At 41.5% G+C, this 14,885-nt stretch overlaps 1 protein-coding gene across 2 annotated transcripts in view; it reads right to left on the reverse strand.

Annotated features, from left to right (window-relative positions):
* Window positions 1-14,885, reverse strand: part of cop1 (COP1 E3 ubiquitin ligase) — a 159,611-nt gene that overhangs the window by 144,007 nt on the left and 719 nt on the right. The gene's annotated exons all lie outside the window — the stretch shown is intronic.

Below are 14,885 nucleotides of genomic sequence, written 5' to 3' on the forward strand. Positions count from 1 at the left end.
CGGATGATAGCTTGCCAGAGTTTCCTGTCCTTGGCATTGGTTTCCCAATTGTTGATGTTGATGTTACATTTCTTCATGTTCGCTCTTAAGACGTCAATATCCTGGTAAACCACCTCAGCATGCTGTTCATCGCCTCCACGTCCTTATAATGAGGCAAGCAGAACTGAACACAATACTCTAAATGTGGCCTGACCACGTTTATAAAGCTGTACATAACTAGCTGACTCTCATACTCAACATCTCAACCAATGAAGGCAATCATGACATTTGCCTTCTTTACCCCTTATCAGGTTTGTGACCACTTTCAGGGAATCATATATCTGGACCTCAATATCTCTAGTGCATCAACCCCGTTAAGATCTTACCACTAACAGTGTGAGTTACATTAATTGTGTCATCTCCTTACACTTGACCAAAGTGCAGCACCCGACACTTGACCTGATTAAACTGTAAATGCCACTTCTCCACTCATAACTGTGACTGTCCTTTGGAGCTCTATACACTATTCACAACATCATCTTTGTCATCTGCAATGTACTGACACATAACCACATTTTCGTCTAAATCATTTAAATATGAAAAACAGTGGCCCCAGTACCAATCACTCTGGAGCACTACCAGTCAAAGACCTCAATCCAGAATAAGAACTATTTAGATGAAAATGTGGTTGTGTGTCAATATATTCTGCACAGAAGATAGAGGTCTTGCACTCTATCTTCTACAGGCAAGACAATTTCAGTTACACTGTTTCTGGATGAGCCTACTAAGCAAGACCTTGTTGAAAATGCTTAACCAAAATTCAGGTCTATAACATCCACTGCTCAGCCTTCAATCACCTTCAACACTTCCTCAAACAACTCATTCACTTTAGACAAAAAGGACTCCCTGCACAAAGCCTTGCTGACTATTCCTAAATAGATATTGATAACATCTCCTTGCTCAATCAAACAGGTACATCTCAAGGATGCATGTACAGCCCACTGTTGAGCTCTCTACACTCTTAACTGCATGGCTAGGCATAGTTCAAGCACAACCTATAAGTTTGCCGATTACACACTGTTGTACGCAGAATCTCAGATGGAACAAGATGAGACAAATCGGCTGAATGAATGGTGTCGCAAAAAGGAACTTAACAAAACTTAGTAAAAGAAAGACCACGAAATTGATTGTGGCCTTCAGGAAGAGGAACTTGAGAGAACAAATACCAGGCCACAATAAGGGGTCAATAGTGGACAAAAGTGTGCAGCTTCAAGTTCCTAGGCATCAACATGTCAGAGGACATATTGTGGGCCCAACAGATTGATGCAATCATGAAGGCAAGCCAGCAGCTATACTTCATTAGCAGGTTGAGGAGATTTGGTCTCAGCAAAGACTCAAGAAGATTTCTACAGATGTTCAGTGGAGAGTATTGTAACTGGCTGCATCACAGTCTGGTATGGAGGTTCCAATGTGTAGGACCAAAAGAAGCTGGAGAGGATTGTAGACTCAGCCAGTTCCATCACAGGCACAATCTGCCCAGCATCAAGGATAACTTCAAAAGACGATGCCTCAAGAAGGCAGCATTCATCATTAAGGACCCTCACCAATTGGAACATGCCTTCTTCTCATTACTATCATTCAGGAAGAGGTACAGAAGCTTGAAGACCCACTGAGAAGATTTTAGGAACAGCTTCTTCTCCTCCACCATCAGATTTATGAATCATTTATGATCATTACCTCGCTATTCCTCTTTTGCACCATCAGATTCAGGTTTGTTGTCACTGACATAACTCATGAAATTTGCTGTTTTGTGGTAGTAGGACATTACAGGCATAACAAATTGCTGCAAGTTATAATAAAAATAAATAGTGTGGTAGAGGGATAGCAAGATAGTATCCACGGACCATTCAAGAGACTGATGGCAGAGGCAAGAAGCTGTTCCTAAAACACTGAGTTTGAGTCTTCAGGCTTCTTCACTCACTATAACAATGGATGCCACTTTTCTGAGGTACCGCCTTTGGAAGATGTCCTCGATGCTGGAAGGCTAGTGCCCATGATGGAGCTGTCTGAGTTTGCAACTTTCTGCAGCTTTTTCTGAGCCTATGTATTGCCACCTCCATATCAGATGGTAACGCAACCAGTCAGAATGCTCTCCACAGTACACTTGCAGAAATTTGCTAGAATCTTTGGTGATACACTAAATAGACCATAAGACATAGGAGCAGAATGAGGCCATTCAGCCAATCGATTCTGCTCCACCATTCCATCATGGCTGATTTATTATCCCTTTCAACCCCTTTCTCTTGCTTCTCCCAATAATCTTTGACACTCTTACTAATCAAGAACCTATTAATTTCTGCTTTCAATATACCCAATGACTTGACCTCCACAGCTGTCCATGGCAATGAATTCCACAGATTCACCATCCTCTGGCTAAAGAAATCGAAAGGGGTGTCCTTGTATTTTGGGACCATGCCCTCTGATCCTACACTCCCACTATTGGAAATAATCTCTCCACATTTGCTAATGTAGGACTTTCAGTATTCAATGGGTTTCAATGAAATCCTCCAATTCTTCCACTAAGTACACAGGCACAGAGCTCTCCGAAACTGCTAATGAAGTAAAGCCACTGGCGAGCTTTCATCGCGATTGTATCAACATGGAGGGCACATATTTATTATTTATTTTAATTACTATTTACCATTTCTTGTAACATAATAATCTTTATGTCTTGCGCTGTACTGCTGCCACAAAACAATATTATATACAGTATGCCAGTGATAATAGACCCGATTCCGATTCTTCTCCAAATGTTCACAAGTCCTACTCCTAAGAATCCTCTCAAATAACTTCCCTGCCAGTGATGTGAAATTCACTAGTCTACAATTACCAGGATTATCCCTGTTTCTCTTCTTGAATACAGGAACAACGAGCTACCCAACAGTCCTCTACACACCTGTGACTTATGAAGATGCAATGATCTTGGTCAAGGATCCAGCAATTTCATTTCTTACCTCTCTCATTTCCCTGGGGTATATCCCATCAAGCCTTAAGAACTTCATGTTACCACTTCCTACCTAATCTCAAAATGCCCTAGCATCTTAGCATGCTCCATTATGGTCTCACTATTTGCTACATCCTTCTCGGTAACCTAAAATGTAAAGTACTAATTTAGGATTTCATTCATATCCTTCACCTCTAAGCATGTTACTCCTTTATCCTTGACTGGTCCTAACCTCTTGATCTTGATGTATCCGTAGAATGCCTTGGGATGTAATGTAATCCTACTTGCCAAGGACTTTTCGTGACCCCTTCTAGCTCTCTTGAGTTCCCTTCTGGCTCCTTTATAGTGCTCAAGCATCCTGCTTCATTCCAGATGCATAAGCCATACATATTCTTCCTTCTTATGAACTTAATTAACAAACTTTCTTATCATCCAAGGTTCCCGTACCTTGCCACTCGTGCCCTTCCTTCTTACTGGAACAAACTATTCTGAACTCTGTGCAGCGGTTTTTGAACAACCTCACATCAGTTGCAGATTTGCTCAAAAACAACTCTGCCCAATTAACTCTCCCTGGGTCCTGGTTAATGTTATCCTAATTTGCTGCCTCCCAATTTAATACTTTTCTGCAAGGTTCATTCTTCTCCTTATTTGCAGCTACCTTAAAGCTTAAGCTGTGATCACTATTTCCCAAGTGTTCACCAACTGAGGGGTCAGTCACCTGGCCAAGAACATTCCCCAGTACAGCCTCTTCTTGAGATGGACTAGCCACATACTGCTTCAAGAAACTCTCTTGGACATGTTTAACAAGTTCTGCCCTATCCAAACTTTCTCCACTGAAGAGTTCCAGTCAACATTGTAGAAGTTGAAGTTATCCACAAATATTTTTGCTCCTCTACATAATCTGCTTGCATATCGGTCCTTCAGTGTCCCTATGACTATTTTGGGGTCAATAGTAAAATCCTATTAACTTTATTATTTGAATTCTACCCATGTATTCAATGAGCCCCATCATTTCTTCCCCCAAGAGTGCAGCTCTGATGTTGCCCCTCACGAATAATGCAACTCTTCCCCTTTATATCGCCCCATCTCTTCTAAAACATCAAAACACTGGAGCATAACACAAAGGATCATCAAATGAGATCCCTCACTTCAACTCAACACATTCTACATCTAACACACACAACAGGAGTCCTGTGCAAAATACCAGAGAAAGTCATAGTTGGACAAAGGTGCAGTGCCTCAAGAAAAATGCCCAATACTACAGGTCAACAGAAAAAAGTTAACACCACTTTAAAAATTCAAAAAAAAACAGCATTCCCCTTCATCAAAACTAGTTTATGAAAATGCCAGGCATGAAACACCTTAAATAAAAGCCCATTATTTAATTGTGTTGGCGCATGGCCAAGTGGTTAAGGCATTCGTCTAGTGATTTGAAGGTCGCTAGTTTGAGCCTTGGCTGAGGCAGCGTGTGCGTCCTTGAGCAAGGCACTTAACCTTGAGTAACGACACCAGTGCCAAGCTGTATGGGTCCTAATGCCCTTCCCTTGGACAACATCGGTGGCGTGGAGAGGGGAGATTTGCAGCATGGGCAACTGCTGATCTTCCATACAATCTTGCCCAGGCCTGCGCCCCGGAAACCTTCCAAGGCGTAAATCCATGGTCTCATGAGACTAACGGATGCCTATTATTATTTAAGTACAGGTGTCCCCCGCTTTTTGAACGTTCTCTTTATGAAACCTCACTGTTACGAAAAAAGCAGCGGGTGAAAAAAGGTAGCTTAAACACGTGGCTGTGAGCAGCCGTTTGCAAGATGAGTTCTAAGGTATCAGAAAAGCCTGAAAGAGCTCCTAACGGTGTTACACTAGACATAATTAAGCGTTTCGATCGTGGTGAACCAAGTGAGGACAAAGTGAGTTTGGCTTGTGGAAGTTGACGAAGATGATGTTGAAGAGGTTTTGGCATCCCATGACAAAGAACTGATAGATGAAGAGCTGATGCAATTGGAAGAGGAAAGGATAACAATTGAAATAGAATGCAGTAGCAAACGGACCGAAAGTGAAGTCCTCCAGGAACTGAACGTGAAGCAAATGCCTGAGATTTTCGCTGCAATGATAAAGTACGACTTTAATTTTGAAAAGGTACATCGGTTTAGGGCATATTTGCAAGATGGTTTACAAAGAACTGTATGATTGAAAAATGCGCGAGGCTAGCAGTCAAGCATACTGTTGTTTTTCAAGCCTTCCACATCAGCCACAGCAGACGACGAACCTTGACCTTTGACATCGAGGCAGACAGACATAGAAGATGACCAACCTGCCCTGATCGACAATGAGATGACACCCCAGTGTCCCACCACCCCAGTGGTCCCAACCCCCGGGCCGCGGACGGATACCAATTCGCGGAGAATGCAGCGGTAGCCAGGAGGCACCCAGCATGTCTTTAAGAAAAAAGCCAAAAATTGTGAATGCCAATTGTGTCGCCTCTGATCTGGGCCGACATTTACATGCTGGGCAGCACCTAATTAATTAACTTGATTATTTCAGCTTTTTTTCTTAAAGATGTGCTGGGTGCGTCCCGGCCACTGCTGTACCCCTGCGTGCTTCGCGGATCGGTATCGGTCGGCAGCCCGGAGGGTCGGGGCCACTGCACCACCCCAACCTCTGACGACTCAGCCTAACACACCATCATCAGCATGCTCGGCGCTGTCTTCCAGATTCTCGTAACTGATATTACACTGTACATACATTATTTCTACTTTATATAGGCTGTGTATTTTATGTGTTATTTAGTATGATTTGGCAGCTTCATAGCTTAAAGGTTACTGGAGAGAGTGTTTCTGCCGAGAGCGCTTGCGTGAGATTTTCTGCCAACGGCGCTTGCGCCGTGTTTCTGCCAAGAGCGCTTGTGTGAGATTTTCGCTACGGAGAACTGTGCAGGCAATCGTTGTAGAGAAGTATTTCTAATTTATATAGGCCGTATATTTATCATATCATTCCTGCTTTTACTATATGTTACTGTTATTTTAGGTTTTATATGTAATTTGGCATGATTTGGTAGGTTATTTTTGGGTCTGCGAACGCTCACAAATATTTTCCATATAAATAAATGGTAATTGCTTCTTCACTTTTTGACATTCCGGCTTACGAACCGTTTCATAGGAACACTCTACCTTCAAATGGCAGGGGAAACCTGTATTAAAGAGCAATGTGCACAGTTCTACTCACCACACACTAGGAAAGATGCAACAGAAACAGTGAGAATGATGAAGAATTCCCCCAACTGCAGGTATAAGGAAAACTCCCACTGGAATAAAGGAAGTGGAGGATGACCTTGCAGAAGTTTATAAAATAATTATGGGAATAGATAGGACAGTCAGAATATCTTCTCCCAAGGTCGTGGACTCTAGATGTTGAGGGCACAGGGTTAAAGTGAGAAGGGAGAAATTTAAATGAAAGACAGAACTGCTCCACAAGTTAAGGTCCTAAACTAGCAGGACCAGTTTTGAGAGTTGGATCCTGCAGAGGTCAAATGGGTGAGACAGTCTGCAGATAGAGATGACTAGTGAGTGGAATGCTTTTAAAAGTGTGATAACAGGAGTCCAGGTGAAGTAATGTTCCTGTCAGACAGAAGAGCAGGCTGGATGGAAAAAGATACTATGTGGCTCCAATCAGGAAAAGGAGGCATATATCAGGTTTAGGCCATCAAGAACAAGTGATTCCCCAAATGTTTTTTGCAGGAGTGCACTTAAGGAAATCAGACAGGGTTAAGAGAGGGGAGCTATGGCTTTAGCAAAGAGAAGGGGGCTAAAGCGAAGTTTCTGTTTAGTTCTCTTTCTTTTTTCTATTATTGCATAGTTAGGTGGTATGGTCCTCTTGAACCTAGTATCCCTGATGAGTGTACCTGAAAGAGTGCATCCAGCCGCAGCTCCTTACAAACTGCATTAGGGAACTGGAGCTGGATGATCTACAGATCATTCAAGAGAGAGAGGTTTATTGACAAGAGTTACAGGAAGGCAGTTACTCCTAAGTTGCATGATGTGGGAGGCCTTCAAAAGTGAAATATTAACAGTGAAGAGTTTGTCTGATCCTGGTAGAATTAAAAAAAGGCTAACAGCTAGGGAACTTTGGTTTGAGGGATCAAATGAAAGATGGAGGAGATCTTAATTTTGCTTTGCGTGTCTGTATTTACTCAGGAGATAGACATGGAGTCTGTACAATTGTTGCAAAATAGTAAAGGTCATGGACCGTATCTGGATTACAGAAGAGGAAGCTTGCTGTCTTGAGACAAATTAGGGTGGATAAATTTATTTTTATTTATTTACTGAGATACAGCTGAAATAGGCCCTTCAAGCCACGCCACCCATCAATCCTTGATTTAATCCAAGCCTAATCACAGGTTAATTTACAATGACCAATTAACCTACCAACTGGTACATCTTTGGACTCTGGGAGGAAACCAGAGCACCCAAAGGAAACCCACACGGTCACGGGGAGAATGTACAACCTCCTTACAGGTAGCAGCAGGAATTGAATCTAGGTTGCTGGTACTGTAAAGCATTGTGCTAATCACTACACAACCATGCCACCTCTACAAAAATTTTTTGTGCTTTTCAAGGTGTCCCCTTAAACCTTGCAGGAGGCCAGTGCAGAAACTGCAGGGACTCTGACAGAAATATTTAAAACATCCTTAGCCATGTGTGAAGTGCCAAAGAGTGGAAGTTTACAAATGTTCTGTCGTTCAAAAAAGGCTCCAAGAATAAGCCAGAAAATTATAGGCAAAGGAGCCTGATGTCAGTTGTGGGTAAATTATTAGAAGGTATTCTATGGGAGAGGATATTTGGATAGACAGGACCTCATTAGGATACTCAACATGACTTTTATGTGTGGTAGGTCATGCCTAGCCAATCTTACAGCAGTGTGTTCCTGGCACCTACCACTCTCTGTAAATTAAGAACTTGCCTCGCACACCTCCCTTTAAAATTTCTCCCTCCCACATTACAAGCAAGTCCTCCAATATTCAACACTTCCACCCTGGGAAAAAGACCAACTATCCATCCTAAAAGGGCCAACGCCCTTCATCAGGACTAATGTAATGGCAGCTGCAGAACTTTCTTGAGAGGGAAAGCAAACAGCTAGAGGTTATCGCACATTACAAACAAGATAGGCAGAGCAGGGATGATCATACAGAATGACTATAGGGAATTCAGTCAGAAGTTAAGTAGCAGGACCTTGAGGTTGGTGATCTCCAGATTACTCCCAGTACCATGTGCTTGTGAGGTCAGATACAGAAGGATAGGCCAAATGAATTTTAGCTGAGAAGCTGGGACAGGGATTCAGGTTCTTGAATAACTGGGATCTCTTCTAGGGCAGAGGGACAAGTTGCACTTGATCCATGCAGAAAAATTTGCTAATGCTACATGGAAGGAGTTAATAAAATCCCTTACTCACTCTTCCTTCAGTTAGTCCTGACGAAGGGTCTCGGCCTGAAACATCGACTGCACCTCTTCCTATAGATGCTGCCTGGCCTGCTGCGTTCACCAGCAACTTTGATGTGTGTTGCTTGTAGATATTATGCAAGGGGGAAAAGGTTAGTGCTCTGAGTGAAGTTGTACTGCTTGTACTCCTGTTGAAGATGGCTTTTCCTTGTGCAAGTTGGTCATTAGTACTTGCTACTTTGTTCATGTTGCAGAGCACGCAAGGCTTAAAAACCGGAGAGTTGATCAGCTGAGGACTGGCATGTTATAGCCATAACAGAAATGTACCCGAGACAAGGGCAGATTTGGCAGCTCAATAATCCAGGAGACAGATGCTACAGGCATGACAGAGGTACAGGCAAGTGAAGAAGTGGTGTCCCTTTTGATAAGGGAGGACATAACTGCACTGCTTAGAAATGACATTCTTATGGAATCGCCCAGTGAAGTCATAAGCATAGAAGTTAGAAACAAAAGGTTACTCCAGTGTAGAATTGCCAGTGGGAATTGAGGAGCAGATGCACAAAGATATTGCTCAGCAATGTAAGAATAAAACAATTTTTATTAATCAGAGATTTCAATTTCTGCAGTATTGACTAGTCAGGGTGTCAAGGGCCCAAATTGGGTGGAATTTGTTAATGTGTCCAGGGAAGTTTCTTGAGTCAAAATATAGAGCAGTGGTTTTCCAAGTGGGCAATATTGCCACCCCAATCATGTTTTGCCTGATTTATGATGACATCTTAACTTTCCCCTTTATTAATCGCAATACTTCAGGTTGGAATTAAATAAAATGCAATTGACTGTAGTCACTGATCCATAATGAAAAAGGCAAAAGCAGACCAAATGAAATAGAAGTGTAGACAGTAGAGTATGCAGTATCTGAAATATGAATTTATACCAGCACCAAGCAATTAACATGCAAAATGCGCCTGTTGTGTGAAAATGCTTTCAAATGAGGCAATGAAACCGCCCAGGCTCATTGAACATTACTCAGATAAAGCAAACAAGATCCTGTCTTATTTTCAGCCACTTTGTGAAAACTTACAGAAACAGCAAACACTTCAAAAGATGTTTGCCAGCACTTAACAACAAAACAGTGATGGTTTGCGGGCTTCATACAACATCTCACTGTTTATTACTAAATCTGGAAAGCCATACATGGAGAAGAACTGATTCTGTCAACAGTAAGGGAGGTTCTGAGTACAGTTTTGCATAAATCACCGGACCAAATAATTAAAGCGATTCCGCTCAGCAATAGCTCTGTTCAAAGACAAGTAAATGAAATATCTGAGAATGTGGAAGACACATTGTGCAACATACTTAGGACAACAGAATTTGCTCTGCAGTTGGATGAGTCAAATTTGTTAGGCAATGAATCTTTCTTCTTGGTTATATTCGCTTCATAAATGATAAAAGTATGGTTCAAGAGTTTTTATTTGCAAAGGGACGAGAAACAGGTCAGAAAGAGAAGTCAATATTTCAAGATGCTGAACAATTTTTCCCCAAAGAGAACAACAATCTGTTCACCAACATTGTTGCTTATGCAACGGATGAGGTACCATCAATGACAAGACGGGATGGGGTGATTATTTTCTTGAAAAAAATCTGTACACAACATATTTATTATTCACTATGCAATTCACAACATCTTTCTGAAAAATATCTAAGTGATCGGCTGCACAAATAATTAAATACTGTTATCACTGCGATAAACAAAATCAAGTCCATGCTCTGAATTCGATTATTTCAAAAGTTTTGTGTTGAGAATGATGAACTGTTTGAACTCTTGCTGTTGCATACAGAAGTCAGATGGCTCTCAAAAGGAAAATGCCTGTGATGCTTTTATGCGCTTTCTGAAACAGTGAAAATAAACTTTGAAGACTGAAATGCTTCATTTTACAATCAATTGAAGATTTTTAGGCATGACATTACTTATTTGTCAGAATTATTCACAAAATTTAATGAAATCATCTTCAAAGAAATTGCATGAATCTTATCAAAATCAAATCCACTGTTTTCTATATTCCTGTCCAAGTTTTAAGTGCAACAATGGCCATCGCGACCTTTTCCCATTTCCGAGCCAGAGGTGGAAGAGAAAGAAAAACACTTGATCATCTTCAAATTTATTGTGTCCACCTGGGTGAGCTGCATAAAGACATGTTAGAGATTAAAGCATCTTCTCTCAATCCAAATGCCAGATTAGGTAATAAATCCATTCCCAAACACTTATAATGAAGAATTAACAGGAAGGATGGAAATAGGACTAATCTCACTACAAAATGACTGAGCTAAAGCTGAGGTTCAAGAAATCATATCAAGACTTGTGGTTGCAGTAATAAATCTCTGAACACTATCCTGCAGATAGATCTACGGGTTAGGATCCCAATTTTAAGGGAACTAGGCAGGAACTAATAGATCTCGCTTTGGGGAACCCAATAGAGGGGATAGGAACAAAGAGCAACCTTTTAAGAGTGAGATATCCGAGTCCAGGGTAGGATGTTCCTGTTAGGATGAAGGATAAATCTAGCAAACATCAGGAATGCTGGTTTATGAGAGATATTGAGGCGCTGGACAAGAAAAAGGAAGCATACATTGGATTTAGGAGGTTAAGAACGAATGAATCCCCTGATGACTATAAAAAGATTAAGACTACGCTAAGAGTGAAATCTGGCAAGTGAGGTTAAGAAAAATCCTGAAAGAACCTTAGCTATATTATGAGTAAAATGGTTGCTAGGGAGAGAGGAGATCCCCTAGTAGGGCTGCCTATGTCTCAAGCTGTAGGAGATGTGTACAATTTTTAATGAATATTTCTGTGTTTACTGAGGAGGAAATCATGGTTGCTCAGGTAAGAGAAACAACTAACCTGCACTTTAACTATACCAAATGACTTAGCCTCCACAGCCATTTGTGATAATGAATTCCACAGATTCACCACATTCAGACAACAGAAACCCCTTCTCACCTCTTTTCTAAATGGTCATCATTCTATTGTGCGGATGTGCTTTCTGGTCCTAACCTCTCCCAGTACAGGAAGTTTAAAGATATCGGGGTAAGTTTTTTTTAAAAATGCAGAGAGTGGTGAGGGCGTGGAATGGGCTGCCTGGGGCAGTGGCGGAGGCAGAAACAAAAGGGTCTTTTAAGAGACTCCTGGATGGCTACATGGACCTTTGAAAAATAGAGGGCTATGGGTAAAGCCCAGGTAGTTCTAAACTAGGGACATATTCAGTACAGCTTTGTGGGCCGAAGGGCCTGTATTGTGCTGTATGTTTTCTATGTTTCATCTCTATGTCCACTCTGTCATGGCCTCTCAATATTGGGTAGGCTTCAATAAGATTTTCACCGCACTCCACACCCCCAATTCTGAACTCAAGTACATGCCCAGAGCAATTAAACATTCCACATACATGAACCTTTCATTCAACGATCATTCTCATAAACCTCCTCTGGACCCTCTCCAATGCCAGCACATCCTTCCTTAGATATCAGGCATTTTCACCCAAAGAACTGACAATCACTGGATGTTTTGTTCTTTGCACTATTCTCTGTAAACTCTGGATACTGTTGTACATGAAATCAGGCAGTTTCTGAGACACTCGAACCACCCCATCTGGCACCAACAATCATTCCACAGTCAAAGTCACTTAGATCTTATTTCTTCCCCATTGTAATACTTGGTCTGAGCAACAAATGAATCTCTTGACCATGCATGCATGCTTTTACACATTGAGTTGCTGCCACTTGACTGGCTGATTAGATATTTACATTAATAAGGTGTACAAGTGTACCTAATAAAGTAGCCACTGATTGTACATCTTTTTATTGATCAATAATGGGTTATTGACTAAAACAAAGAAAACAGGGATTCAGTAAACAAGGTAAAGCACATTACAGGATAATATTTCTAACAAAAGGCAAGGCCACCCAATCAACCAACTCGTTGGGATATTTCAAACTATTTTATTCATTGAAAGATTCAGCACGGTAACAGGCGCTTCTGACTCAACAACCCTGCATTGCCCAATTACACCCATGCGACAATTAACCCACTAATCCATACAGATTTAGAATGCAAGAAGAAACTGGAGCATCTGGAGGCCACAATAAAGTGGCCACCGAGAGAAAAGTAGTGGGCACAACACTAAGCCCTATGGATCACCAGATACCAGCAAGCAACCAGAGAGGCCCCTTTGTTCACATTCTGCCTTTTGCCAGTCAGCCAATCCTCTGTCTGTGCTAGCATCTTTCCTGTAAAGTTGGGCTCTTATTTTAACAGCCTCATGCATGGCATATTGTTCAAGGCCTTTTAAAAATCCAAGTAAACAACATCCACCGAGTCTCCTTTGTCTATTCTGTCTGTAATTTCCTCAAAGATTTCCAACAGATTGACAAACAAGATTTTCCCATGCTGACGTCAGCCTCATCTATCATGCACCTCCAAGTACCCTGAGACTTCATCCTTAATAATGGATTCAAACATCTTGCCAATCACCGAAGCCAGGCTAACTGGCCTATAATTTCCTGTCTTTTGTTTTCCTTCCTTCTTGGAGTAATGACATTAAGAACGACAGCATGACAAGCCAAATAACTAAAAGGCAATTAGTCTAATATCAGTAGTGGTGAGGGACAGAATCAACCAGCATATAGACAAAGTATGATTAGGAGTTAGCAAAGGCGTTGTGCACGGAAGTCTTGCTTGATACACCTTTTAGAACTTTTAAAAGAATGAAAAAAAAGAAATATGAGGGCAGAACAGTGCATGCTGTCTATCACGAGTAAACTCACCAAACCTCTGACTCAGGAAGTTAATGTCTGCTTCTGCAAATGGATGCAACACACATAAAAGTTGCTGGTGAACGCAGCAGGCCAGGCAGCATCTCTAGGAAGAGGTACAGTCGACGTTTTGGGCCGAGTCCCTTCATCAGGACTAACTGAAAGTAGTTAGTCCTTCTTTCACATTGTTACTTCTTTCAGTTAGTCCTGACGAAGGGTCTCGGTCCAAAACGTCGACTGTACCTCTTCCTAGAGATGCTGCCTGGCCTGCTGCGTTCACCAGCAACTTTTATGTGTGTTGCTTGAAATTCCACCATCTGCAGATTTCCTCGTGTTTGCGTTCTGCAAATGGATGCTTGATTTTCTAAAGAACAGTCTACAGTCAGTAAAGGTAAGCAGCAACACCTTGTCACAATTATTCTAAACACTGGTGCTACACAAGATTAAGTCCTCACACCCCTACTCTACTCCCACTGATATGAGTGTGCAGCCACATTCTGCTCTAACTCCATCTGTAAGTTTGCAGGTAATAATACTATAGTGGAACACATCTCAAATAACAGTGAGTTTACGTACAGGAAGGAGAAACCGCTTCATGACAACCACCTCAATGTCAACGAGAGTTGGTAATGGTATATGTGACAATAATAAACTAATATCATTTGAAGTTTGGCAAAGCCTTCAAGGCCCTGCACAGTAGGCTGCTCTGGAAGGTTAGATCCCATGGAATCCAGCTGGAGTTAGCTAGGCACTATGAAAATTAACTTTGAGACTGGAAGCTTAGGGTGGTGGTTGAAAGTTGTTACATGGAATGGACACTGGTGACTTGCCAGAGTGATAGGTATTCCTTGCATATAAAAATGATTAGAATGGTGAATTGATGACTCTTTATATAAATTATTTGATTGCAAAGCCACGGGGCTTGATCAGCAAGTTTGACTAATGGAAAGCATCACAGATAATGTTAAAAAAAAAATATTCAGCATGCTGGCTTTCATCAGCAAGGGCAGTGAATATAAAAGTTGGGACATTATTTTGCAGTTATATAATTTATAGAATTTTGCACAGAATTTTGTCATGTTGTTATAGGAAAGATGGGGTTAAACTAGAAAGTACAGAAAAATTTACAAGGATGTCCCAGGACTCCACAGCCTGAGTAATAGGGAGAGGCTGGCCAGGCTAGGTCTTTCTTCTTTGGTGCGTAGAGAATGAGGGACAAACTTATAGAAATGTTTAAAGCTATGAAGGGCTTAAAAGAGGTTCATGGTAACAATCTTTTCCCCAGGCTGGAGGAGTTGAAAACTAAAGGAAATAGATTGAGGGTGAGAGGGGAAACATTTAAAAGGCAATATGTGATATATGGAATGAGCTGCCACAGGAAGTATCATTTAAGAACGAGTTGGACTAATACATGAAGGGAGAGGCAGGGAGGAGTATGGACCAAAACAGGAAATTTGGACGAGGTGGGTGGGACTCGTGACCATGGACCCAAAGGGCCGAGGTCTCTACATTCATAATGTACTGCTCGATGACTCTGTAACATAGTAACAGGCCCAATGGCTCTTCACGTTGATCCATATACATTTAGAAATGTGACAGTCTGTGCAACCACCGCCCTCTCAGGTATGTTTCCGTTCATACCTTCACCAAACAAAAGTCTTG

The sequence above is a fragment of the Mobula hypostoma genome, chromosome 12, assembly GCF_963921235.1.
Source record: "Mobula hypostoma chromosome 12, sMobHyp1.1, whole genome shotgun sequence".
In the NCBI taxonomy this organism is placed as follows: domain Eukaryota; kingdom Metazoa; phylum Chordata; class Chondrichthyes; order Myliobatiformes; family Myliobatidae; genus Mobula; species Mobula hypostoma.